The 26,293-nt window shown below is 40.7% G+C and overlaps 1 long non-coding RNA gene across 1 annotated transcript in view; it reads left to right on the forward strand.

The window, feature by feature from the left end:
• LOC127059102 (uncharacterized) overlaps positions 1-24,934 on the forward strand; it is a 39,484-nt gene extending 14,550 nt beyond the window's left edge. Inside the window, exons 2-4 of the long non-coding RNA XR_007776562.1 lie at positions 15,417-15,581; positions 21,427-21,475; positions 24,835-24,934. This is a non-coding gene — a long non-coding RNA (uncharacterized LOC127059102). The remainder of the gene's footprint in view (positions 1-15,416; positions 15,582-21,426; positions 21,476-24,834) is intronic.
• Positions 24,935-26,293: the final 1,359 nt, after the last annotated feature.

Here is a 26,293-nt window from a genome sequence, read left to right on the forward strand (position 1 = left end):
GACTCAGCAGGGCAGAGAGAGAATGGAATGGATAAGAGAAAATAAACAACCTTGAGATCCAGAGCTGAGGAATCCTGACTTCTTCCTCGAGTGCAGGGCTGGGAAAAAAACTCTTTAATACCTCAGGAGCCATTCCAGCAACAACAAACCCGACTCAGGAGGAGCTCTCCCTGCAGAAATGCCAAAACTGAGGAGCACTCACTCCTCCTCTGCTGGGTATCCCTGCCTGGTGTTTCCCCAGCCGTTGGTTTTCCATTCAGGGCTGGCTTGGAGCACTGGTGCAGTTGTAAATAAGGATGTTTGCATGGCAGGAGGAGGAGGAGGGTGTGGGTGCACACCTGAAAGCACCAAGCTGGGCTCTTGGGAGGCCAAGCATCCCGAGCTCCTTGGCAATCCCAGGGGCCCAGAGAAGCTGCCTGTAACTGCATCCCTGATTCTGACTGATGATGCTTAGAAATCCATAGATGGAAGAGAATTATGGCAATGAAAATTAATTATTGTTGTGATTTGGCATAAGGCAGTTCTGAGAAGATGGGCACCACTTAAATACTTGACTGAGAAGGCTGAGTAATGGAATTTGTGTTTTATTTTTTTTTTTCCCTTGCAGAATGCCTTTCTGTCTTTTGCTAATGGAATTTTTGCTGGGCACAAAAATATATATTTGGTTCAACCATCTCTCTTATTGCTTGGAACATTAAAAAAAAAATCACAGCAGCCTAGTTTTATAGTTGGATTCCAAGAGAAATAATTCACACTAAAGAATTAAATTCCTCTAATCCATGAAAATATAACTGGAAATCACAATAATTTCAGCAAGAGAAGAGATTCCAACTGGAAACTATGATTTTTAGTTTTTGATGAGAGCAGTTTTAAACCACACAGTGATTTTTTTTTTTTTCTCCAATGGAGTAAACTGACCATGGAATAACTTCCCAAACTTCAGTCTCCTTCCTTTGTTTCAAGTAGGGAACTTGTTGCTACAGGCAGATTCCAGCCTAATGTACAGGGTTCTAATGCCATTTCCTGAAGGAGGTTTATATTTAGGTGCTAGTCCTTCAAAATACAGCAATTTACCAGACTAATGAAAAATGTGTGAATTGGCTCACCCAGAAAACAAAACAGCAAATGGGGCTCCCTTCACTTCTGGAAGCTGTGACCAAGGGTCTGCTTGCACTCCATGATGAATGTGAGTGTGCTGAGCATCCTGCAGGAGCCAGCTGGGACAATCTGTGTGATCACAGGTCCTGTTCAAGCTGCATGTGAGGAGTTTCTTCTTGGAATTTGTCAGGCAGGATCCCTTTTGGCTCAGCTGCTGACTGCTGTGGTAGCTGTCCTCATCAACTTTAGCTGCACCTTCAGCACCATCTCTGCCCTGCCCTTGACAGTGCTTTAAAGAAATGGGGGCAGCTTCTGGGACTCTAAATGAAGCTGAGACCTTTATTATATCTTTATCCTCAGTAATTTTCATGTTGGTTTCCCAAAATGAATTTTTTTTACGTTGTTCTGCTGCATAAAATGTGGCAGCATCTGCTGGCCTCTGCATTGTGGGTGGAATTCTGCAATTTGACAGCATAAGTTAAAAACCAAACCAATCAGGCTCAGAGTTGGTATTTATTGTGTTCATATGATCCTCTGGGAGGACAGCTGGTGGCTTTAGGCCAAAGCTTTGGTGCAGGAGCCTTGATGGCAGGGCTGTTCTGCAGCTCAGGTCAAGGCTGGCATCAGACACTGCAGAAACAAGCTTGTCTTTGATGGTGGGGTTATTTGTGTTCAGCCAGTGTATTTTATGAGGTTTTCCCTGGGTTGCTTGTTGGGAATAGTCCCAACCCTGCAGTGGGAGTCACAGGTAAGAGAGAGAGGCTTTTCACTGGCCAGAGTTGTCCCCCTACATCAGGGTATTGCCATAGTTTGGCTGTCAGGATTGCAAGACCAGAGAAAACCAATGGAAAACTTCACCCTGAACAGAACAAATGGATTATAAAACCATCAGTGCATGCAAGATCCTCACTGTGTTTATCTCTGTGTCTATAATCCTTGTATTGCTGTGAAAAAACAACTATATTTCATCTCATTCTAATACTTGAGGACTGTAGCTGGTGAGCTGCAGTCTGCCATCAGGAGAACAGCAACCACTGTGCTTTGATAGTTTTTTTAACAAAAAACTATTGTGTCAAAATAGTATTTGCAGCATCTCTGAGAGCAGCAAATCAGTTGGAATGTGGGTTGTCAGTGGTGGCTTTTCTATTTTGGGTGTGGGATTTGTCCCACGACCTGACAGGAGAGGCAGAGGCAGCACAAACATTTCTGGACAGCATCAGATGGTGGGAGCTGGCCACGTGTGATCCTTGATGCTTTATGGCTGAAGAGAGGAGTGCTGGCAGCTCTGCTGAGGTCAGGGACTCATGGGGAGGTCCTGAGGCTGCATCCCTTGGGCTGGCTGCCACCCAAACCATCCTGGCCAGCTCTGTGCTCTGGTCCCAGCCTGTGCAGGGGCCATAGATGGGCATGCAGTGACAAATCAGGGTGGGACAGGGACACCAGGGCTGTGTGTGAGGGGGTGTTCTGGGTCCCCTCCTGCTCCTTGGCAGCCACAGGCACAGCCAAGGATAATTCACGGGGATGCCTCATAAGCTGATCCCCCTCTGTGGCCACAGCTCTCTTCACAGAGAGCAGCAGGCATGAGTTTTCCCAGGGTTTTTCAAGGGTTTTTCTTAGTGAGAAGCTTAAGTAAGAAAACAATTCTTATTTCTACTTGTTTCTCTTGTTTTACACCTGTGGAATGTGTTATGGAGATTGTTTGCTAAAAGTGACTTAGTTATCAAACATGAGTGAAAGTTGGTTTGTTTCTTTAATTTAGTTAAAGCTGTGTCCAGACAGTCACGAGTTTTTCTGTGGTATCTCTTTAATATAATCTGGTATCTCTTCAGTATGTAATTTAGTATCACATTAGTGAAATATAACTGAGTTGTATTAGTTAATATTACTTAGCTTAATAAATCAGTGGTTCAGCTTTGATTCATGGAGTCAGAGCACATTATTCCCTAGCTGGGGGTGCATTACATCAATTTCTTGATGCCTTTTCCTGGCTTTTCCTTCATGTTTTTCAAAATCTGTCTTCATCAGCTCTGGCCCACAAGTTCTCTGTCAGATTTCCTGCCCAGAAGAGGTTTGTGTTTGTTGCTGATCAAGGGCAATAATCACTAAAAAGGTTTGCAAACCTGGTCCCCTGTGGGTGCAGGCTGCCTCTCACCCCTACCCAGCTAACCCATGGGAAATCCTCATCCAGCCATGAGAGCCTTCCTGTCCTGCCTCAGTGTTCTGTGCCCCAGGGATGCTGCAACTGCATCCCATTCCAAAGCTCCCCACTCCTGTAAGTGCAGGTGCAGCAAATGCTGCTTTAATGGGAAATTGGCTGGAAATTTTCCTGCTCCAGGGGTAGCTCCACTGGCACACTTCATCCAGGGGGAGAGCACACATTTGGGTGCTGTGTGTAGGAAATATTCCTCTCTTCATTGCTCCTTTCACCTTTTCAGCTTGTTGAAGCCAGTGGAAGTCTCTTAGAAGTCATTTGGATCCAAAACTCTGCTTCTGTTGCCTTCTCTCTGCTTCTGTGGCACAGTTTATACAGAGAGAATGTAAGCACGAGCCCTGGAGGCAGAAAGAGCAAAACAAGAAGGTATTTGGCAGGGCTGTTAAATGTCCTTCTGTCTGTAGTAAACCAAACCAAATGAAAGTCATCAAGTATTTCTGCTGCTCCAAACCATGAGTCAGAGCAGTCTCTGCATCTTTATAAAGGTACCCATAGAAGCAAGGCCACTGAAGAACAACCCTTTTATAAAATAAAGAGGGGGAAAGAAAAAGGTGGGGAAGGCAATGGAAACAAAAACCAAAACCATTCTTAGGGTTATTATATTTTTTTTTTTTTTTTTGTGCTAGTTTATCTTTGGCAGCCAAGAAGCAGTTGTGTATGGAAACTTGAGCTTTTTTTCTTAGAAATAAATTTGTCTGCAGTGGGAAAAGTGATCTGAGAGAGTTCTTGGAAAATTGGCTTTGCTGCTCTACCATGGGTGAGAAGGGCTTGCTCTCCAAGAGCTCAGAGGTCACTGTACTTTATTAGGACTAATCCCAGATTTTTTAAAGGCTTACTAAAACAACTCTCATGGGAAGAAGTCAGGCCTGAAATATTTCCCTAACTTGTTAGACAGAAAATTTACTCTGGGTATGGAAGAGGCAAAGAAAGATAAAACAATGAGCTACAAAAAGAGAGCTAAGTAGAAAAGGAAAGGGAGTTCAAGTAATAATAATTATTCAAGATACAGTTGTGAACTGTGAGCAAACATTTAACTTCTAAGCTCTTTAATATCTGCATTTTAAAATAAAATATATGTAAGTGTGGTGTTTTGTTTGAACATTTTACTTTGAATCCTTTCTGGGCTTTTAAAATGCATTACATGAAAAGGTTTTCCAAGCCAGAAATATATAAGTTTATCAAGGTGTAAGGACACAACACTGGTATATCAAGACTAATGTGCTTTTCAGAACTTTGAAACCAAGAGAATATTGATGTTTCTGCAGACAAAGGATCTTTTCTTCCCATCCAGTCTCTGCAAATAAAATAAGATAGCTCAGATGTAAATGCTGGTAGAGCATTGTCAAGCTTGTGGATTTATTTTTTTTATATTAAAGAGAGAAGAAAGTGAAAATTTGGGACAAGGAGAAATTTTTTTAAAAGTTGTTTATTTTTTTCCCCCCACAATCCAGACCTGTAGAGAGATTCTAGAAAGATGAAACTTTCCCAAGGGTCTCTGTGTGTGTAGATGAGTGTTTACCTACTGGTACTTTAGTTTCAGGTGTGGAACCCTCCCTCCTGGAAATGACTGAGTTTTTCATGGCTGGAGATTTTATTATTGGATAAGATGTTCCAGAAAAAAACCCCAAACTTTTATTCTAAGTTTGCAGTTGGCTTTCTTTTCATAATGAACTAAAAAATCCCTGTAATTGTCTGTTGAAAGGATATTGAAATGATCTGATGGTAAGTAAGGAGTGATGAGAAAGCACAACAGAATGTAGAAAGGCACCACACATAAAAAAGAGTGTTTAGAGGGGCATGCAATATTTGTACACATCTTTTCCAAGTCTAAATCCACTCGTGCCTCTAAGAATTGAAACTCCTGTTTTTTTTCTTCCCACTTCTTCCACTGTTCTGAACTAGGCTGTGCCTGCAGCCTTCAGAGCTCTGCTGTGCAGCTTCAGCCCCTGAAATTAAAAACCAATGGAGGAGCTGAAATGAAGTTTTAGTTGTGTTCAAGTTGGACCAAAAATAAAAAAAAATAATGCTGTTGAAGAGGATGGCTGGAAATGCAGAGTGCTGGAGGAGCTCCTGCCTTTCCAAATGTTCAAATTTTACTGCTTGGTGCTGACAAGCTGGCTATAAATAGTAGTAATAACAATAATTTTATTTATTGGGCACCCTCCTGTCGTTAATATCCTGTTAGATGGCTCACAAAAGGTGTAATCTGCTGTTAATGTCCTGCTAGGAGCCTCATAAAAGAAATAAAATAGAAAGGCAGTTTAATGTTTAATGGTTTATGCTTTTCCTTTCATGTTGATGTAGGAGATTACAGTAAAAAGGCCAATTTTGCATCTACATTGAAATTAATGGAGTTTCAACAACTTATTTTGGATCTGAAACAGGTACAAAATATATTAATACTTGTTCTTTCAATTCAGTCAGCTGATGCTTGAACACTTGTGATTGATTTGCAAGGCTCCCCAACTGGATTAATTAGAGAAAAATACTGTTTCCCCCTCTAAATTCTGCTTACTGCAAACCCCTCTTGCTATAAAATGTCATGTTCTGGAGGCTCCTTTTCCCCATCTTCTGACTAAATTGCCATTTCTTGAGCTCATTCTCTTCATCTTTTATGTTGCTCATTAAAAATGTTTCGTTTTATGCCCCGTTTTGTTCACAGTCTAGAAGGTTTTTATCACTTAGATAAAAGCAATCTCCTTGCTGCACAGCTGCTCTCCAGAGTGATCTGATTGCTTTTGGGATGGGCCTCAGACACCTGAAGCTGTGCAGAGCACTTCTCTGCTGTTTGCAAATGGCTACATTAAATTACTTGCGGATGGATTTGGTTTAGAACGTATTCAAAGGAGATTTTCAGATTGATGGAGAGCCTGCTGTGCTTTCTGGCATTCAGTGTGCTCTTTGAGTGGCCTCAGTGATTTCTTGAGGAATGAGGTGTAACTCAGCTTGAGCATGACTTCCTTTATCTCACTCCTCTGGGAGCAGGGGCAAAAGCAGCTTGGTCCTGGAGAGAAAATAGAGATTTTCCTGTTGGTGTAGACTTGGATGCCTGATGACTTACAAGGTCTAAAAGTTCCTGTGGAGCCTCTGCACTGGCTGGGGTGGACCTGGCCCACAGACTTCTGGAAATCCTGTTGTGAGTTCCTTGAGCTTCTCTGAGGCACTGGGCACCCTGATGATCCCAGCCCAAGGTGTTTTGGGCAGCAGGGTCCCTCACTCTCCAGGCACTGGAGCCTCAATTTTCCTTGCTGATTTAGTCCTAAAATGGGATTGGTGGCATCCAGCTTCTCTCCATTGTGATTTTGTTTTTACCTTCCATATCCTGCTTGCTCTGAAATGAGCAAAAACCTCTTACTGTAAAAACTTATTACTTTTGCTCCAGCCCTCAACCTGTTTTCATACAGAGTCACTCATAATAAAGTGGACAGGAGGCTTATAAACAAAAATTCTGTATTATTTAGTGCACTTGCTGAGACCAGCTTTTCTTACTTAGGCCTTTTCAACCATTTATTGAATATTGGGGGTTTTTTATTATTTTTTTGAAGCTGTCAGCCTGCTTGCAGATGGTGTCACACACAGGTGGTGACAGCCAGCTGGTCCCAAGTGCACTTACATCCACACTTCCCTAGGACTACATGGCTTGGCTGGCTGTGCTCCCAAGACAATCAAACAGTTGCAAATCCTGGGTTATTAAACCTCATCAAATTCTAGCCCCAGCTAGCCCAGGTCACTCTGTTGCCAAGCCAAAGTCCATCAGACTTTTTGCTCATGGCAAATAGAAATCCTGTTTAGGTTTGATTAATTTTTCAGAGTTTTTAAACCTATTTGCTCTAACAAGAAGTGTACCATCCTCTGTGGGCTTGAAACTGTTTTACAAAGTCTTTTCTGTGCCTTCTTAAGCACTGTCTGGCTTTGTCCACACTTCATTAAAGGCATGTAGTGGCTCAAGAGGATTAGGATAACTCAAACCCAGCCTTTCTACTCCCAGTGGAAATTAATCTCTTGCAAAGAAAGCTGTGCAGGTTTTGTTCTTGCTTTATTTCTTAAACTGCCTGGAGCTCTGTCATCATTCCAGACAGTGTTTAAAGACCCCAAGTGAGGCCCACTGCAGCAAAATATTTGATTATGGCTCTCCCTGACACAGTAATTAGGCTGATACAAGACTTTATCTTTAGGCTGCTCAAGTGTTTTCTACAGCAGCAATGCCTCTGCTCTAGATATTGCTCCAGAGGTATCAGAACTAAAAAGGAGGAGAGATTTTGCATGGCTATGCCTGACACAAGGTCAAGAGCTGCTGTTCCCAGCACTGCTGTTCCCAGTCCTTCCAGGCTGGTTTGGCTGGGGCTTGGGGCTGCTCTGCTGGGAGGGGTCCCTGCCCATGGCTGGGGGCTGGAAGCAGATGCTTTAAGCAGAGCTTTAAGGCTCCTTCCAACCCAAACCATTCCAGCATTCTCAGTGCTGGTGGCAGCAAACATTTGCACTCCCGCTCTGTCATATTTCCCTTTTCTATTTCTTTCTCTTTCCCCTAGCAAGAAATACTTAAAAAAAACCCACCAGTAGTTCTTTAATGACTTGCAGCTTTCACAAGTAGAGCTGGTACACCACAAGTGAATCTTCATGCCTTTAAAAAAATAAACATGATGAAATAAATGTTGTTTTCAAGCTGTGTGAAAAAGTTAGCAGCATGTATCTGGGTGTTGCTGGATTCCAGACATGCCCAGAACCCTTGATGTGCAGGGAAAAGCAATTTTAATTGTACTTTAATATAAGTTTGTGATGCCTGATAGAGATGTTTCCTTCTGTCCTAGCTGATACCATGCTTGGCCAGAATGTTTTAAAAGTGTGAGCTGGAATCTTTTCTTCTTTGCTGCTGTCAGATGGGAGCCTGTCCTTTAGCAACCCTAAATAGCAAAATAAACCTGGGCTTGTTATTTGTGGGGTTCCCAGATGAAGGAAGCAATGCTGGATTTGACTCCATGTTCTCAGAGGGCTAATTTATTATTTTAGGATGCTATACTGTCAGAAGAGCCATGCTCTGGATCCTCAGTGGCAAAGATGGAGATGTCAAGGTGAGGAATAAAGAGGAAGGATTAGATGCAAGCTTTGCCACGTTTGTGCAAGTCAGTATGTGCAGGAAGCTGAGGAGGGATGGTCTGTGAGCCAGCAGCAGGCAGCCCCTGTCTGTGGTGTCTCAGCTGGGCCCAGCAGAGCCCAGCTCACTTTAGTCTGGACTAACAGGGGGTGGCTCACACTGGGGTGGCCTCTTCTCACCTGCACTGCTCTGGAGCAGGTGAATTGTTGAGACTTGGCAGCTCATTATCTGTTTGCACACCTTGCAGAATTCTCCATTTCTGATCTTGGTGGAGCTGAAATAGGATTATTTTCATCTTATCTTTCTAATCAAAAGAATATGCCTGACAATTCCCTTTGTAACCACACTGTAAACAACTGTGGGTAATTGTTTTTTATTTACTTTTGTTCCTTTCTTCATTTCAGTCTTCTGCACTGACCTGTGTTATACATCACCATGCAAAGTAGCAATCAAAGAAATGGAAATACATTCAACATTGGTACCAATATGTTTCCACTTTGTTTTGTTTTACAAATAAGAAATAATTTCAGACTGTACTTGGGCTGTGCCAGTTCACATTCATTTTATTCCTGAGAATCTCCTTAACCAAAAGTTAACTGTACAGATTTCTGGGCTGGAATACTGGAGCAGCTGGGAACAGGAACCTTGATAGGGTTCTGTAATGAGACATTTTACAGGCTTACAGAGAAAAGATAAAAGCTGAGTGTGATAAATATCGAGGCTGGACTTGGGGCTCAGCTGACAAGGTAGTGAAGCTGTGCAAACTTTTCTTGTGAAACTTCAGCAAGCACTGGGAAGCATCATGACTGAATGTGCAAGTAAATCCCTCGGAGTTTTGGTGTCAAACAAACCTTGCTTTTTATGTGGATTTCTTTTTTTATTCCCCAGCTGTAAAACATTAGGGCTGTTATTCCTCATGAGGCAGGACCTAGAGTAAGATCCTTGTATTTACCATTAATTTTCTGGGGTTTTTTTATGTGAGTCCTTCAACTTTGACAAACCTGTTTCTTGCAGTTCCCTTATCATGTTTGTATACACATACACATCCTCCTTATCTTGGAAGGAGACCTCAGGTCAACATTATCTTTTCCCACTGTCTTTACAGGAACTGCTTTTCTCTTCTGCCCCAGACACCATCACCCAGCAAAAGCTTCATCGTTCATTCATTCACAATGTATGGGAGTTTTATTGCAGTTTCTCATGCTGCTTCTCATTTACTTTAAAAGTAATGTCAAAAGACATTACTTTTAAAGTAATGTCTTTTGACAGAGGAAGTTGGGGAGGGTGGTGTGCAAGTTCATCCTGCCTCTCACGACCCCCATTAAAAAAAAAAAGCACTTTATTGAAAAAAAAATTTAAAAAAACCTCTAAAAACCCCCACAAACAACAAAATCTAGAAATGCTTGTGTTCAGTAGAATTTCCATTAAGGCTGGTTAACAGACCTATAACTGCTCAGCTGTTGCCAATGGCATTTTCATATTGCACCTTCTGGGGGTTACTGTCTTGCTATTTAAAAATAAATAGACTGATATATAGGCAGACAGACCAAAAAGAGGTGGCACTGCTGACAGCTCCACTATAACTTTCAGCCCCTTAACATAAAACTCCCCCACTAAATCTCTCAGGGTAAACTATGCAGAGATAGAAAAGCCCCAAGGTATTAAGAGTGATTTTGATATAAATTCCAATTTTATTTTATGACTATTTTACAGCTGCTTCTGGATATCTTCTCTCATAAACTACAAGGTACAAGGCAAATGTTACATCTTTTTTTTTTTTTGCCTTCTGCAGGGTTTCAGACAGTTGGTTTATTGTGACATGTTAGCAGCCTTTTCCCTGCATTGCACATCCAGAAGAGTGAATTTTAATGAGCCCAAGCTAGCAGAAGGCCCATAAAGAAGATGTGATTCTGTTTTAAGTATTCATAAAAAAAGTTACATTAAATTTACACATTTTGATTTTTTTGTCTGTGACAGTCAGAAGAATTAGACTGAGAGCATATTGCAGAATCACAAAATGAGGAGGGTTGGGAGGCACCTCTGGAGATTCTCTGGGCCACCCTCTGTGCTGGAGTAGGGTGGAACTTCTTACAAGGGGAGAAAATTGGTTTTGTTCCACAGGAACAAAATATCCTCACTCTTTTGTGAGGACAATAATGCCCCAGTGGTTTTGATGACCATAAGGTGGTTGTGCTAAGCACCAGAAGGTGACTTTATCTTCAGATAAAGACATAATTAACTGACCTCTTCATCACTCTGGCTAGTTAGCAAACATTAAAGAGGATTAAATAAATGTTGTTTTCAAGCTGTGTGAAAAAGTTAGCAGCATGTATCTGGGTGTTGCTGGATTCCAGACATGCCCAGAACCCTTGATGTGCAGGGCAAAGCAATTTTAATTGTACTTTAATATAAGTTTGTGATGCCTGATAGAGATGTTTCCTTCTGTCCTAGCTGATACCATGCTTGGCCAGAATGTTTTAAAAGTGTGAGCTGGAATCTTTTCTTCTTTGCTGCTGTCAGATGGGAGCCTGTCCTTTAGCAACCCTAAATAGCAAAATAAACCTGGGCTTGTTATTTGTGGGGTTCCCAGATGAAGGAAGCAATGCTGGATTTGGCTTCATGTTCTCACAAGGCTAATTTATTATTTTAAGATACTAAATTATATTAAAGAATGCTATACTAAACAATACTGAAGAATACAGAAGGGATAGAGACAGAAGTCTAAAAAGATAATAATGAAAACTTGGGACTCTCTCCAGAGTCCTGACACAGCTTGGCCCTGATTGGCCAAAGATTCAAAATAATTCACATGAATCCAGTGAATCAATCTCTAAATACATTCCAAAACAGCAAAAACAGGAGAAGCAAATAAGATAATATTGTTTTCCTTTTTCTTTGAGGCTTCTCAGCTTCTCAGGAGAAGAATCTTGGGCCGAGAGGATTTTTCCAGAAAATAAGATGGTGACAAACCTCGGCCTGGGTATTGCCTGTTTCTCCTTGCCTAAGGTTTTTAAAATAGCCCAAAAAGTCGTTTTTTTCCTTTCCCCCCTCCTCCAGCCAAGTGTGGTTTTGTTCATAGATTGAACATGTGAGGAACAAATAGTTTTGCTTCCAAGTCTGTGAAAGCTTCCTCTCTTGAGCCCAGTTAATGATTTCTAATTTTTAGTGTGGGATTAATTTTTCATAAATACAGATTGGCTCAGCACAAATATAGTAATCAATGTTCCATTATGAAAAGCTCCAGCTAGTTTTAATCTCAAAGAACTGGGGGAATTTAGAAATGGAGCTTTTCTTGGACTGGTATAAAATCTCAGTTTTACTTTACCCTGAAAAGTTCTTCCTTATTTCATTTCCTTCTGCCTCGTTCTCTAATCTGAGTGTCTCCCTACGTAATTATTTCAGATTTAAGCATTCAAAAAATTGGATCTTGTATTTTGAACACAGCTCTGTTTTAGATTAAGGGCATTCTTGATGATGCAGTTTTTTTACAACTGATGGGATTGTTGCATTTCAGTCAGTTTTAAAAAATATATTTAATATAAAATTGATGTCTCTAGACAGAAAATAACACATTACAAACAGAGGCAGTGATGGAATAGAGATTTACAGAGTGGTCAAAGTACACACAAGTTACATTTTGAATATCCAGATATTTTGGAAAAACTTCTCCTGTTGAATTTCATTCCTACCTTTCAGAAAAAACAACAAAAAAAATCTGTGTAGTGCATCCAGTCACAGTAAATGATTATTGATGTGTTGTTCATTAAATTTGCAATGCTATCAAACAAGAAAAGCAACGTTCACCACTGCAATAAAGCAAATTAAACAAGATGTTTGCTCCAGTGCTTTATGCTGAAGAGCAGGAGCCTGAGCAATGACTCCAGACTGGGAGGGAAGGGAGGCTCGGTGCTTTTGCCCCAGGCTGAGGTGCCCCTGATACCATCTAAAGAAATTGCTGTTGTTAAAGAGCACCAACTCCCCGGGGGGATGCTTACTTGGGTTTGGAGAGTAGTTAATTTTGGTTACAGCTTTTGCTGTTTACAGCCAGTTTGAGGGGAGCTGGATCTGTTATTTGTGAACTGGGAGAAGTTGTCCGCAGCAGAATCTGTTTCCTCTGCTTTAACCCAACAAGGCTCTAATCTCAGCTGAGGATTCAGCTACAGCAGTGTAGAAAACAAGGCAGATAAACGCTCGAAGTTATGGTGTATTTGGATTTGAGAGCCTCAGTAAATAAGGAGCAGTTTCCTTCTCTCTTTTCTCTGCTCGTTGTTGATTGAATAGAGGCTGTAATTCAGAGCAGAGTTTGGGGAAAGCAGTTCTGTATTCCCCATTGTGGAATCAGAAATAGCTCCTGGGTAACAGCCTGCAGTGGGCTTTTTATTGTATTTTTTATTTTTATTTATTTTTTTACAGAGGAGATGAGCACAGAACTGTCTGATCTTGATAAGTTTGTGTGTGTTGTTCACTGGGGTCCTCCTGCCTCCACTTCAGTGCTGTTTAGGTTTAGGGCTCTCTGTCATGAAAGATTGAACAGAGTTATCCTTTATTTCAACAGAAAGGAACAAAATCTCGGTTGGAATGTCAGGGAGAGCAGAGGCTGGCCTCCCTGTGGAAGGTGTGGATGTATCAGTGATTTGTATGCAGCAGTTTGTGTGACTTTTGTCACTTTGTTAATTCACAGCTTTGTGGTTGCCAGTCTCTGCTTTAATTTGAGCCTCCTGTGTGAGACATATTCTGCTTTTATCAATAGCAGAATTGATAAAAGCAGAATATGATCTGATCCTCTGGAACTGTAAAGAGGAAATTTCTTTCAAATTCTGGTTTGGTTCCCCCCTCCCTCTTTGCCATCTGATATCGCCTAAGTCTCACTTAGCTGCAGCTGAAAAAAAACCAAAACCAAAGTCTGCATGGATGAATGGAGCATCATTGCTGGAATAAAACACAACTCATTAAAAAGAGAAATAAAAAATCCTGATCTGAAGATGTAACTGCATTCATGGTCACATTGGAAAAGTTCTTAATGTTCAAGTGGAATTTCTTGTGCATCAGTTTCTGCCCCTTCAGATTTCACAGAAGCAATTTTGAGTTCATTTAGCCTATCCAAGTTTCTGACAGTTTTTTGTTTTTAATAATGAAAAAAGAACTTTAAAACAGGAAACAAAGTTGTTGAACCTAAATGCACAAGTTTGTGCTGTTGATTGCAAAGGAAAAGTTTTGTGTTTTTCCATGGGAATGTGAAAAGAAAATGCAGTGAGATTATGGTAAAAGAAAAGCTTATAAAGACTGCAGAATTTCTGCAATAAATAATTTTACTCTCACAATTCTGGGTTTCTCTTATTACTGTTCTCTATGAAAAAAAGGCTCTCAGAAATATTGTTACCCATTTCTTTTCTAATATGTCTTGTGTTTTGTTTACCCACCAGCCCCACTGCAATCCCAGCCTGCTAACTTATGTTTTGGAGCAAACTGAAATGTGGATTTGATAAAAGCTGTCAAGTCTCTTACTAGAACAATAGCTCAATCGGGTGATGAGGATTTTTTAATGGAATTTTTTTTTGTTTTAGGGAAGAAAGACTTCTTTTTCAGAAAGCTAACTGAGAAAAAATGTCATGGGTGGTGTGGTAACATCCAGAACCAGACAATAGGTAATGAGGATTTATTCAAAGATGTGAAGACTAATGTCAAAAGCATTTCACACCACAAAGCAAAAACAGCAAGAAAAATTTTATCACTCTATCTAAATGCATTATTCTTAATTTATTTTCATGGCTTTGGGCAGAATACTTCCTCATGGATGCAGAGATGCAGTGTCATCACACAGGTCACCCCTGGTGTCCCTGCTGTTCTGTGTCAGCACACAGAATTATCTGTGTGCCTGTCTGTGTGGAAACAAGGTTCTAGAGAAAGACGGGAATTTTCTGGTGCTTTTATTAAATGCATCATGGTCATTATGACCTTATTTTTAAAATTCTGCATCTTTGCTGCTCTCTAATCCAGCTACAGGAGAGAAATTTTGAGCAATCTCACACAGTGTTAAAGAAACTAATTCCTCCTCAGAGATAGAAAAAATGAAATTAGGGGTTTCTGTGGTGAGGTTTTTGTGGGGCTTTTTTGGTTGATTGCTTATTTTTAGGGTTTTTAAAATTTTTTGTTGTTGTTTTGGCTTTTTTTCCTGTTTGTTTTTTAATTTAATGATTACTCCAAGCTGCTAATTTGAGAGTGGGTGGGGAAAGCTTGCATGCCTGGCAGCACGAATTATAAATATTATGAAATAGATATGTATAATAGAGATAATACCCAGATTAATGATGCTGAGTGCAAACATCCACAATGGGTTTTTTGTGAAGAAAAGCCCATTTTTGGGTTGTTTATGGATCTTTGTTTTTCCTAGAACGTGCATGCACTGTATAAAATGAGAATTCTGGATTGTCCCTAAAGTAAATCTTCTGAGATAATTCTAAGCAAGCTAGTGGAAATCTATCCTGATTTTCATCCTGGGCAAATTGATAACTTGTTTCTCCATTTGTTTTCAGTAGTTTAGCTTCCAATAATCTGTAGAAACAAAATTAAAATTTTCTTAATAAGGAGAAAAAAACCTGGGAAAAGCAATATGCAGTGGTCAGTGATCCTGTTGTTGTGAGGTTGTTAAGAAGCAATTTTAGGTTTTAATTGTTTTATTCTGGTTTTAACTTTTGCATCTTACTCATTTTCATTTTAGAGCATAACACTAATACTGATGCCTTATTTCAGTTGGTCAAAGCACAAATAATTGAAGAATTACAGCCTGTGTCAGCAGGAAACAGAAGAACAACACTTAATACTGGTTACATTTATGGATAACAACCAACTTTTCAGGAAAAAATAAATGTTTAGATTTTAATAGCAGGAAAAGAACACAATTGCTTTATAAAAGGGCTGATACTTTAAATAATCCAAAGAAGGATTCCTAAACTTAGTTTGTAAATTTTCTTTGCCAAATGGAAGTTGAATTAAGGTTTTCACTGTTTCTTTCAGGGTGATTCTGAGACCTGATATTGAGTTCAACATTGAGTTATTGAACTGCAGTTGGATATCCTGCACTGTTTTATGAAGTATTTATCCAAGTCAGTGACTTCTGCTGATAACTGAACACCAAAAAACTACTCCTCCTTCCTCTTAGCACTCCACAGAAAAACACAGGTATGAAAATGAGCCCAAAGTGCTTTGTTAAAACAAAAAACACTGGAGAGATGACGGAATCTGTGATTCTGTGAATCTCTCAAGGTCGTTTCTGTTATTTCTTTATTTTTCAAAAATTAATTGGTTTTCTAAATAATAAATAAGCAGTTATTTTACTTTGTTTCTTGTGCAATCCACACCTAGTGGATGGTGAATTTGCCTTACCCTGACTTTCAGGAGCATTTTCAGGTGTGTTCTCAGAAGGGGAAAATGGGGGCTTGGTCCAGTTGTCCCACTGCTTCTTAATGTCTTTGCAATAATTGTAATGATTTGGGGTTTTTTATCTTTGAAGAGGCCCAGGGGGTGCTGTAACAAATAATTAAATGTAAAAAGTGGGGCTTTCATTGAGTCTGTAAACTGTGCTTAGGAGCAATTATTGTTTCTGAGTGAAGAGAGAGAGAACAGTAAAGATAAATGAAAAGAAGGGGGAAAAAATGGAATTGGTATCACATCAAGAAAAGATCCTTATGTTTTCCCTTGTTCAGGTTAGAAAATGATGAGCCCTATTTTTAATCCCCAGTTCACAGCAGCAGAACACCAGGCAGTTATTTCTAGCATCTGTTTGACACAAAGGAAGGTACACCCCAAAGAGACACTCTTCATAAACACTGAGCACCAGAAATACTGTTCCTATTAAATTGGACCACATGAATAATACAGGAGTCATGAATTTAAATTATTACTGGCATTTGGAGAAAATGGCAGTATTTCAGCCATTAAATAACAACTTTGCTTTATTTCTGGAAACAGAAAAGTTATTAAGTTTTAAATCATATTGATGCTGTGGCTCAGATACATTTCTGGTTCTCCAACCATCCAGACATGTCTTGACAGTGCTGTGTTGCACTGGAATTGTTTTCTCAGAGGTCTTCAGCCCACTGCTGTCAGACAGCTGAGCTCTACCAAGATGGCAATGTCATAAAAAGTAGAGGTGCCACAGCCTGTGGGGTTTTTGAGGTGCATTGTCCCACCCCTGTGGTGTTTGACTCTACAGCCCTGGAACAGGGGGTGTCAGAGCAGTTACTGGAGCTGAAAGGGTGCAGCACACTAAGCAGCAATGTCACAGGGACCTCTCCCTGTTCTTTGTGTCCTTTTTTTGTTTATGTGTCCTTAACACAGCAGCACTAAATCAAATGGGTGATGCATTGTTCACATCTGGGGGTCTCAGGATGAGGGAAGAGATGAGAAAGTTGACTCCATGTTCAGAAGGTTTGGTTTATTATTTTATGATCTATATTATATTAAAATATACTAAAAGAATAGAAGAAAGGATTCCATCAGAAGGAAGCTAAGAATAGAAAAGGAATGAATAACAAAGGTTTGTCTCTGACCCAGACAGTCTGGACAGCTGGGCTGGGATTGGCCATTAATTAGAAACAACCAGGTGAGACCAATCCCACACCCACCTGCTGCATCCCACAGCAGCAGAGAATCTTTGTTTACATTTGTTCCTGAGGCCTCTCAGCTTCTCAGGAGGGAAAAATCCAAAGGAAAGGATTTTTCATAAAACATGTTGGTGACAAAATGGGTCAATGCAAATCTTTGTAGTCTGCAGGGCTCAAGGCCTCCCTCCCCTGTCCCTGCTCCTCCTGCCCCCCTCCCCATGCTTCCTACGTTCAGGTGAGTTGGAAAAATAAGTGTAGAAAGAAGTGCCTGCCTGTGGATGAGGTCTGCAAGGGGTTTATATCAGAATGCAGAGGAAGAGAATAAGTTGGATTCAGACAATTTCAGCAGAGAAAGCCAAAATCCTCCCTTTTCTGCTTTAAGAAAGGTGTCCTGTATCATCCTGACAGAAACCATTTAGTCATGCCTTGACTTTGCTTTGTAAAGTGAAGTTTACTTTCAAAAAAAGAAAAGATGCTGTATTAGCACAAGTGCCAGAAAATAAATACAAGAACTGTAAACTCTTTCAGTTTGTGAGAAGTTCGTATTGGTTGGTAAAAAAGCCAGCTGGATATGGTGACCATAAGGAAAGAAGAGATTTCCTTGGGCTTTCAGGTCTCTTGTTACTTGAAAAGGGGAAACCCAGGAGGAGATAAAAAGAACCGGTTAGAGAAGTGACCTGACATGAACAGCTCAGAGATTTGAATATGCAGCAGTTTCACACTTCCCTTCATCAGAGACACAAAGAACAATCAGAAACCAGAGTGCTGAGCAGGGGAAAACACAGCTAGAGAAGAGCTGCAAATCCAGCCCAACCAAAATAAACTCCAAGAGGAAAACACCTCTGGAGATGGAAAGGAGCCCTGAGCATCTCAGGAAGCTGCAGGCTGGAGCTCAGGCTGTGTACAGACAGGGCTGGGTAAAAGCCAGGCTGATTTAGACTTTGTGAAAGTAAAGATATTATCAGGTATGTGAACAAAAAAGGAGACCAATGAAAGGAGGTTTTGAGTTGGGATAAGATCAAGAGGACAAATGGCAAAATAAATAACGCTGCTCACAATTTGCAAGGATGATGAGGCTGAGTGTTGGGCTCTCAGATAGGAGAACACAGGAAAGAAAAAGGAGAAGAGGGAATGAAGGCTGAGATGCAGTATATTTTATTTATATTTATTTACCTCCGAGTAATAAAAAGAAATTGAGGTTCAGCAGTACAAACTGTTATGCCTTTGGGGTTTTTTTTTTTGGAGGATTAAAAGCATCCATTTCTTGGATGTGCAGGCTGCCACTTTAGAACAAAACTGAGCTGAAAAATGTGTGTTCTTCAGGAGAAGCAGGCCCTGAGACCTTCCCTGTGTGCCACCACTGCTGTGGGGTGTCTGGGGGGCAGGAACACCCAAACTGAAGGGGAAATGGAAATATTCTTGGCACAGAGGCAGGGCAGGAGCTGCAGAAATCTCCTGGGTTAGACCTGCAGCTCTGGTCACTGCTCCTCCAGCAGAATGACCCCAGCCTGGGCTGCAAGGGCTACAAAGAGCATTAAATGACTTTTTAGAGAAGCTAGCCAGGCAGGGGAACCTGGAACAGCTCTGGGTTTTTACCATCTAGCAAAACTAACTCTGAACAGGGTTGTTTTGGTAATGGAGCATTAAAAGAAACATCCCTGATGGAGAAGTTTTAGTGCAGGGTGGAATTCTGGCATGGTTGAAGTGGTTTTGGTTTGGGGTGGGCAGAAAGGGAGGCTGATTCTGTCCAGTCATTAGCAAATGAGCTGTCCATCTTGTTTAGAGTCACAGGGACTTGTGTTCTTCTCTCCTCACACAAATACTCATATATTATTCACATCCAAACCTATTAAGGCCACCAGTGCTTCACAAATCCTGCCAGTGTTTTTCTGCTATGAGGAGTGGTTTTATTTAAGAAACCTGAGTAATCCCACATTCCTAAACCAGCCTGCATGTTGCCCCTTTCCTCCTTTGCACATTCCTGAAATTCTCCTGGCTTTTGAAAGATAAGCCTTGAAAATTAACTTTTTTTAAAAAAAAATTGTCATATTCTTCATTTCATCAAATGCATTTGTATGATCCACGTGAAGACAACAATAAGATTTGGGTTTTTTCTTCTTTCAGTGTAGGGCAAGATTAAAATGGAAATAATGGTTCTTTAGGCTAATTAAATCAAAGCAACAGCCAGGCAGCCACAGTCTAGATTAAGACACTTCAGGAAATCAAATTAAGAATAGGTTAAGGCTTCCTTTTTGTGTCCCATGTAAAATATTGTTACAGCCCTACTCTTTATCCTTAGCTTTTTTGTGCCACTTCTCAATTAATTTTCTCCCCACAGAAATAAACATTTTAATCAGCATGTACAATAACACCAATCACTGATGGTAATTACTCCAAGTAAAATAGCTTTTTTTATTGTAGCAAATATAAAATGACAATTCTAATTATGTAACATCTCTAATGCCTTAATGATTTCAGCCCATTTTCCATGTTTGTACATGAAAGCTGGCTCCATATTTTTACTGTTACCAAAGTTGCACAGAGATATTATTGGGCTTTAAATGTTTATTGTCATCTTAGCAAAGTGGCTTTTATTTTTTGTTTATGTTCTAAAAGCTTGGCAGAGTAATGGCAATCCACAGACTAATGGCTAATCTGGGTTTGTGCCAAAGGAGCAATAATAGCTACAAGGACAGGAAAAACCATCAGAGGAGTAAATGCCAAATTAATCCCTGATGGAACTCTTGTGCCTCAGTGCAGTTGGGCTGCACAATGCATCCTCCACATTGTGCCTCCTGTTAGAAGCCATTATTTTCCAAGGGAGATTGCACAGTTGGGCACACAGGGTTCAGCCCCTGCTTTTTTGGCTGAAAAAAAAAAATCCCAAACCTCCTTTCAGCTGTGGCCTGTGTGCCCTGACACCTGAAACAGCTGAGTGTGCTCAGTCTGCCAGTGAGAAGCCTCAAGGAGTTCCACCTCACAAGTGAATTTAGCCTTGTAGAACCCTGAAATGCCAGAAAAACCCTCCAGTGGTCAGGAAGTTTTGCTAAAGACAAAAGAGTTGTATGTTTTAATGGTACCACTGCATTTTTGTTGGGTTTTTTTTTCCTGAATGTCACCATTTTTAATTTTTTTTTTAACCAATTAGTACACTTAGTACATTTAGTACCAATGAGCACTTATTTATCCCCATAAAAACAGGAGAGTTGTTTTTATGGAGCCAGAGTTCACAAGCTCACTGCCATTTGTTTAGTTCTTTAGAGGGCAGCAGTGTGCCTTTGCTGCTGTTGCACTGCTTGAAATTCATCATGCTCCCCCCCCCATGGCAAAAGGAGGGAAGAGGAGGAGGGATCAACCTCCAGACAAGGAGGAAAACTTGGAAAAGTGTTATTTTATAATGATGAGGCACTGAAGAAGATGATTGCTAGAAGCTGAGCCACTCACCTCTGTCATTAAGAATAGTTTGCTTTAGCCAAACAGAGGGACACAATGCCTCACTGATGTGAAATGGGTGACAGCAGAAAGCACTTGGGACATTTTTTCCCTCTCCCTGGTATTTTTCCTGCATTCAGGGGTGTATTTCCCGAAAATTGAATAGCTCTGTGTGGTTCTCTGGCCACTGCTTGTGGCCATGGTGCTTCCCTGGCTGGGTGAGTTCTGGTGGATCTCTACAATCTCTTCTTTTTTCCCCTTCTGTCTTCCCAGTCTGCTTTTGGTAAATTTAGTCAGCAGGACTGTCATGATTATCTCACTCAAACAGGGGCACCAGTGCCTGCAGTAAATGGCCAAATGCATTCAATTCCCTGTTTCTGTTTTCTGGCTCTGTTACCAATTCCTGCAGCAGCCTTACACATCATCCCTCAAAACTTTTATCCAGCCAGGCCTCAATCCATCAAAATCCTGGCCACACTCATAGCTGTGTTTGCACTCATCCCTGCTTGGTTTGGTTTTTATTGGAGCCTTGCTGCAATTATTTACAGAATTTCTGGGATCTCCCCATCAGCCATGGCAGATCCTGGGATCAGGGGTGCCTTGAGCTGTGTGCTCTTGGAGGGCTGAGGAGGGTTTGGTCTGATGAGGGTTTTATGCTGTTTTTTCCCTGTGCCAGGGAATGATAATTCCTGAATTCAGAGCCTTTGCAGTGTGAAAAAGCTTTTCTTGGGAGATATCTGCCAATAGCATCTGATTTCAATGCCACTGTGAACTCAGGTTTCTATAGCTGTTCCAATAATTCACCTGCACCTCCTGGGGAATGAGATCACATTTATTCCCTGAAAATCTGTCCATAACCCATTGACCCACCTGGTCTGGAAATCTTCATTACATGGTTTTTCCCAAGGTCTGTGTCACACTACTATTCCTTGTTTATATATTTTTACCATTTTTATATATTTTTCTTAAGCTTAATTCATCTTTTTCAGGTTAAAGTGGTTTATCTGCAAAGCATTTACTGAGATATGGGCATTGAATGTAAGTAATTTCATGTTTTCCATTAGGCCCCAGCAAAAAAATCCTGAATTATTTCCAGTTGCATTCTCTCAGGGGGGGATTTTTGTGCTTCACTTGCCCCTTTGCTAGCAGGAATGTTCTTGGTTTCTTATATTTCAAGATTTCTGCTCACCTTTTACTGCTTAAACATTCTAACATGTTAAATGCAGGGAGTTTACAGTTCTAAATTCTGGTTGATTGTTGCAGTCTTGGAAAAGTTGGGTTTTTTGGGTTTTTTTTTGGAAAAAACCAACTTTTCCAAGACTGGAAAAGGAGGAGGGGGAAAAGCACTGTGGCTTCTCTGACAATTTGATTATGCATTAAGCTGAGCTACAAATTCTTATGAAAGCAGTGAGAATTCTGGGGAGCTTCATTGTTAGAGGCTTGCACAGTTTAACACAGAAATAAAACAAAAAAAAAACCCAGAAAATGAATTATGATGGGATTTTTCTTTTATCACTTTAATAAACTTCTCTGGGGTGCATCAGTAATCCACTCCACAAGCTCTCCCACCCCCTCATCCCTTCAAATCCATGTATTCCACACTGACTAGTGCAGCCTGTGAAGAATGATACTACAAAGAGACTCAGAAATATTAAAGATCCCTGTGCCTCCCCTGAATATGTTAAAACAGTCAACAAAAACATGGTAATTTCAACTGCAGCTCATTTGATCTAATATTAAATTAGCTCCTCTTGGGATATCCTCTTTTTAATCAGTCAGAAGACTTTTGTGTGCTCACATTTTTCTGTGGGGTTCGTTAAGAGTTAAGGAATTGAACAGAACTGCTTCAAGGACAGATGAGAGACTTGTCCCCCATCTTTCCCAGATCATTTTGACCTTGTGATATTTGGGGCATCAAAAGGAAGAAACTTTACTGTTCAGACCCAGGGCCATCACTGCTGTCAGCTCCAAAACGTGGGCATAAAAGCTCCACTATTTCCCAAAAATCCAGAGAGTCAGACCGATGAGATCCAAAATAGTTCAAGGGCTTGGTTTGGAGAAATTAGATGCAAAGGCATTGGAAAAAGACAAAGATAAGGGGAAGTTTTGCTCTGAGAACAAGTCCACGTGAGTGAGGTGGTGGGAGGAACAGAGGAACAGCAAAGCACGTGGAACTGGGAGGTTTGTTTGCTTTATTTCTTGATTCAACAACTCTATTTAACAATTTCTCTGTGAAAGACAAGTTAAATATCCTTGGACTTGCATAGAATCACAGCAGAAGCAAAGAGGCTCTGAAAAAGGATTTATTGCCATGGGGATCTTGCAGGACCAGAACCTTTATGGCAGTGGAGGTTGCTGGCCCTGCTGCTGTGGGCTTCTAGTTTACTTTATTTTTTGTGTGTGGGAGGATTAGAAAAGAGAAAATATATTATGGACCTTTTAATGTGAAAAACCCAAACTCCCCAAAGCAAAAAACAAGCCTGCACACACTCTGGAGTTTAAAAAAAAAAAACCCAAAGCCCCTTGAGTCCATTAACTTCATTGGATGCAATTCTAAAAGAAATAGCTTTGGATTAGCTGGCAATTGAAAATCCCTCAGGAATGGGTTAGCTGGTGTACATGCTCCCCCAGAGAAAACAAAATTGTCACATGTTTTGCTTAAGGTGTGGGAGGAAAAAAAATCAAATCAAATAGCATTTTACAAGTGCATGTAATAACTGGAATTTAAAACAAGATATGTATTATTCAAGTAATTCTAAGCATGGTATAGTAAATTTTTCATGAAGGTTAAGAAAAAAAATGACAGAAATATCATTTAAGCTGAGTGTTTTTGATGCTGAACTTGAAAGTGGGAGATTTAATAGAACTTTTTTTAATATGACGAGTCTCAGATAACATCATATTTGGCAAAGTGCTTTATTGGTTTTTGGATTAGAGTTTTTCTGTAAATTTTTCTTTTCAAACTAATAAAATTGATGTAGCTGTCAGTTTGGATTTGATCCCTATTTTGTTTTGCCTCAACAGTGTAATCTCAATCAGTCTAACTTATTTCTATGCTGCGTTTACAAGGGATAAAGATGACAAATCACTCACATCTCAGTGCTGGTATTTTATCAAAAGTTGGAATGAATATCAGGGCTGAGGACAGCAGAGAGAGATGGGGCTCAGAACCAGAGCTGTGTGAAGCCCAGGCTGGGCAGGTTCTCCTCTCTCTTACCCCACTGCTCAGTGTGCATTAACAGCCCCACATAAATGAGTTTGCATCATCAGCTTCACTTGTCCTGAGCCAAGGCAGCAGAACCCATGGGGAAGATGGACAGTGAGGGGTTTTTTATGGAATTATTGAGTTCCTTTTCCAACTCCCCCTTGCCCCTGAGTTGTGCTGTCTGTGCTGCAGCCCCTGAACCTTTTTTGGGGTTGGTTTCCTTCCTGACTCCTGGTGAAAGGGGAGGTCTGGGCAGACATCCAAAGCTACCTCAGCTGCACTGCAGAAAAAAGCAGGTTTAAGAGCAGGAATGTGATGTATAAATGCCTTTACTTTGAGCACTGGGATGGTTTTCTATGGATTTCAAACACAGCAGGGACAGGGCTGTTTTTCACCACGTTTTCATGCAGCACATGTCAGAATGAGCTCTGAATCTCAGGTGAGACATCGAGGTGCCATTGCAGAATGCTACAATAATAAGAATTAAACTCTGATAGCTTGAGAAATGTGAGTTTGCTTTCCTAGGAATTTATATGTTTGTTTTTTCTTCTTTTTTTTTTTTTTAATTAGGGTTTACCTGAACTTTTTGATTCAATAATATTTTATCTCTGGCATGTAAGATGATGTTGAGAAGACAGAAGTCCCCTGAGCATCATTTGTTGATCAGGTGAAATGTTTTCAGGGTGAGAAGCATTTTTCAATTGCAGTTTCTCAGTCCCTAACTTGTGATGACTCACAAGCCAGCAGCAACGTTAGCAGTGAATTTATCTCCTGAGCTTCCATCTCAAGTGGCATTTGAGATGATTAGAGAATTAGGAGGTGGGATTAATGTGAAATATCAGGCACAGGAACGTCTTGTAAAGTTGGAGGATCAAATATCAACCTTTGGAAAGGAACTGCAAGCTCTGAATCAGAATTGGAGTTGTCTGAAAGGGAAGGCTGAAAGGGCTGGGCATTTCTCTGCAGCATCAGAAAGCACACTCTGGGCCTTAGAGGAAAATGCAAGTGATGGAAAATCAAACTGAAATTGAGAACTTGAAGCTGTTTGGCATGAGGAAGAAGAACTGGGTAGAAATGAAATAGGGGCATGAGGTAGGAGCTGCTTGGACTTTGCCTCAAGTTTTTTTCAGCTGTTAATGTAAGGACATTCCAGTGTGGTGCAGACTTTAATGGAACTCTTTTATTTCTTCAGAAGGTCATCAAGAACTACTGCTGGCAATGAACAGCACAGGACAAGAAAATCTCTGTTACTGCCTAAGGAATCTACTGCATCAAAAAATAAATATATATATATATATATTGTCCTCATCTGGGGAAGTAAAATCTGCACCTCAAGAGCAAAAGCAGCTTCTCACCAATACAGGAGAGTTCTTGGGTTTTGGTTGTTAAAGTGTCTGCCTTGGGTACCCCTGTGAGCATCAAAAGAGAAATCCCAAAGCTCTTTCCTTGCATCTTATCTTGGAGGAATGAGGTTAGAGACTTCTCCAGGAATAAGGAATGGAGGGATTTAAACCCAGAGGAAGGGACTCAAGTTCAGGGCAGATCCAGGAGCTGAGCCCTGATCTCTTGAGGCTCTGTCTGATGCTATTGGGTGGAAATGCTGAGGTGGTTTTTAGGATTCCACCCCTTTTCCCTCATGGGATTTGCCAGAAAAGCAATATATCACTTTGCTGCCAGGAGGCCTAAGGAGAACGAGCCAGAAGTCTGAGTTCTGTCCATGTGGCTGGAAATGGCATCCCAGTGGAGAGGTGACAAGGGCTGGAAGGACAGAAATAACTTTCATGTCTCAAATAAGAGATTCTCCTCCTATTGTTTTATCAATATTCAGGAAGTGTTGATATATAGCCAATAATAATGGGTATATTGTCCATATCACACCTCCTCAGGGGATTGAAAACCCTCCAGCTCTTGGCCTGTGAATGTGACTCTTTTTTTATAAATGCTGAATTTCTGCTGAGTAGGAAACATTTTAAAGGATTTTTATAGCATCTTTTCATTATTTAGCCTGTAAGGGAATTTACTTCAAAGGACCTTCTTGGTATCCACCTAAAATGTAATTTATTTTCTTCTGAGTGCAAGGCCAAATTGTACTCTTACAAACTGTGAAAACCCTGAAATCCTTTTCCAGCTTTCCTGGGAGTAACAAAGGAATAGAAATCCCTGATTTATTTTTTTGTTTTTAGAAAGTTATCTCTATAGAATGAGTTAGACACAACTGATTGGCAAAGGCTCCACAACTGTCCAGATTCAAAGTTTTCATGCTGAACTGTTTGCAGGAGAATGTTCATGCCACAATCATCCCTGAGCTCCTCTGCTGCATTTAACAGTGCCAGCAGAAATTTGAGGTGTGCACTGATTTCCTCTCTGGAAGCTGGAGGTGTGTGGGCATCCTGATGGTGGTGACAGATTTCCAAACCCTGCCTGAAGCCTGCTCAGAACTTAACTGACACTTGGCCATGTGTCAGTAACACTCAGATCTACAGATTTACAGTCTGATACCTCTCCTTTGGAATTTCCAGTTGGGAAAACCAGCTCTGAAGGGGAGTGTTGAGTCAGAGCCACAGGACAGACTCCCTCCTTTCTCATGACCCTTCCCCTGCTGATGCAGACTCTTTCTTCACAGGAGATTTAACAAAGTACCACTGTAAGAA

This window comes from Serinus canaria, chromosome 1A, assembly GCF_022539315.1.
Source record: "Serinus canaria isolate serCan28SL12 chromosome 1A, serCan2020, whole genome shotgun sequence".
Lineage (NCBI taxonomy): Eukaryota > Metazoa > Chordata > Aves > Passeriformes > Fringillidae > Serinus > Serinus canaria.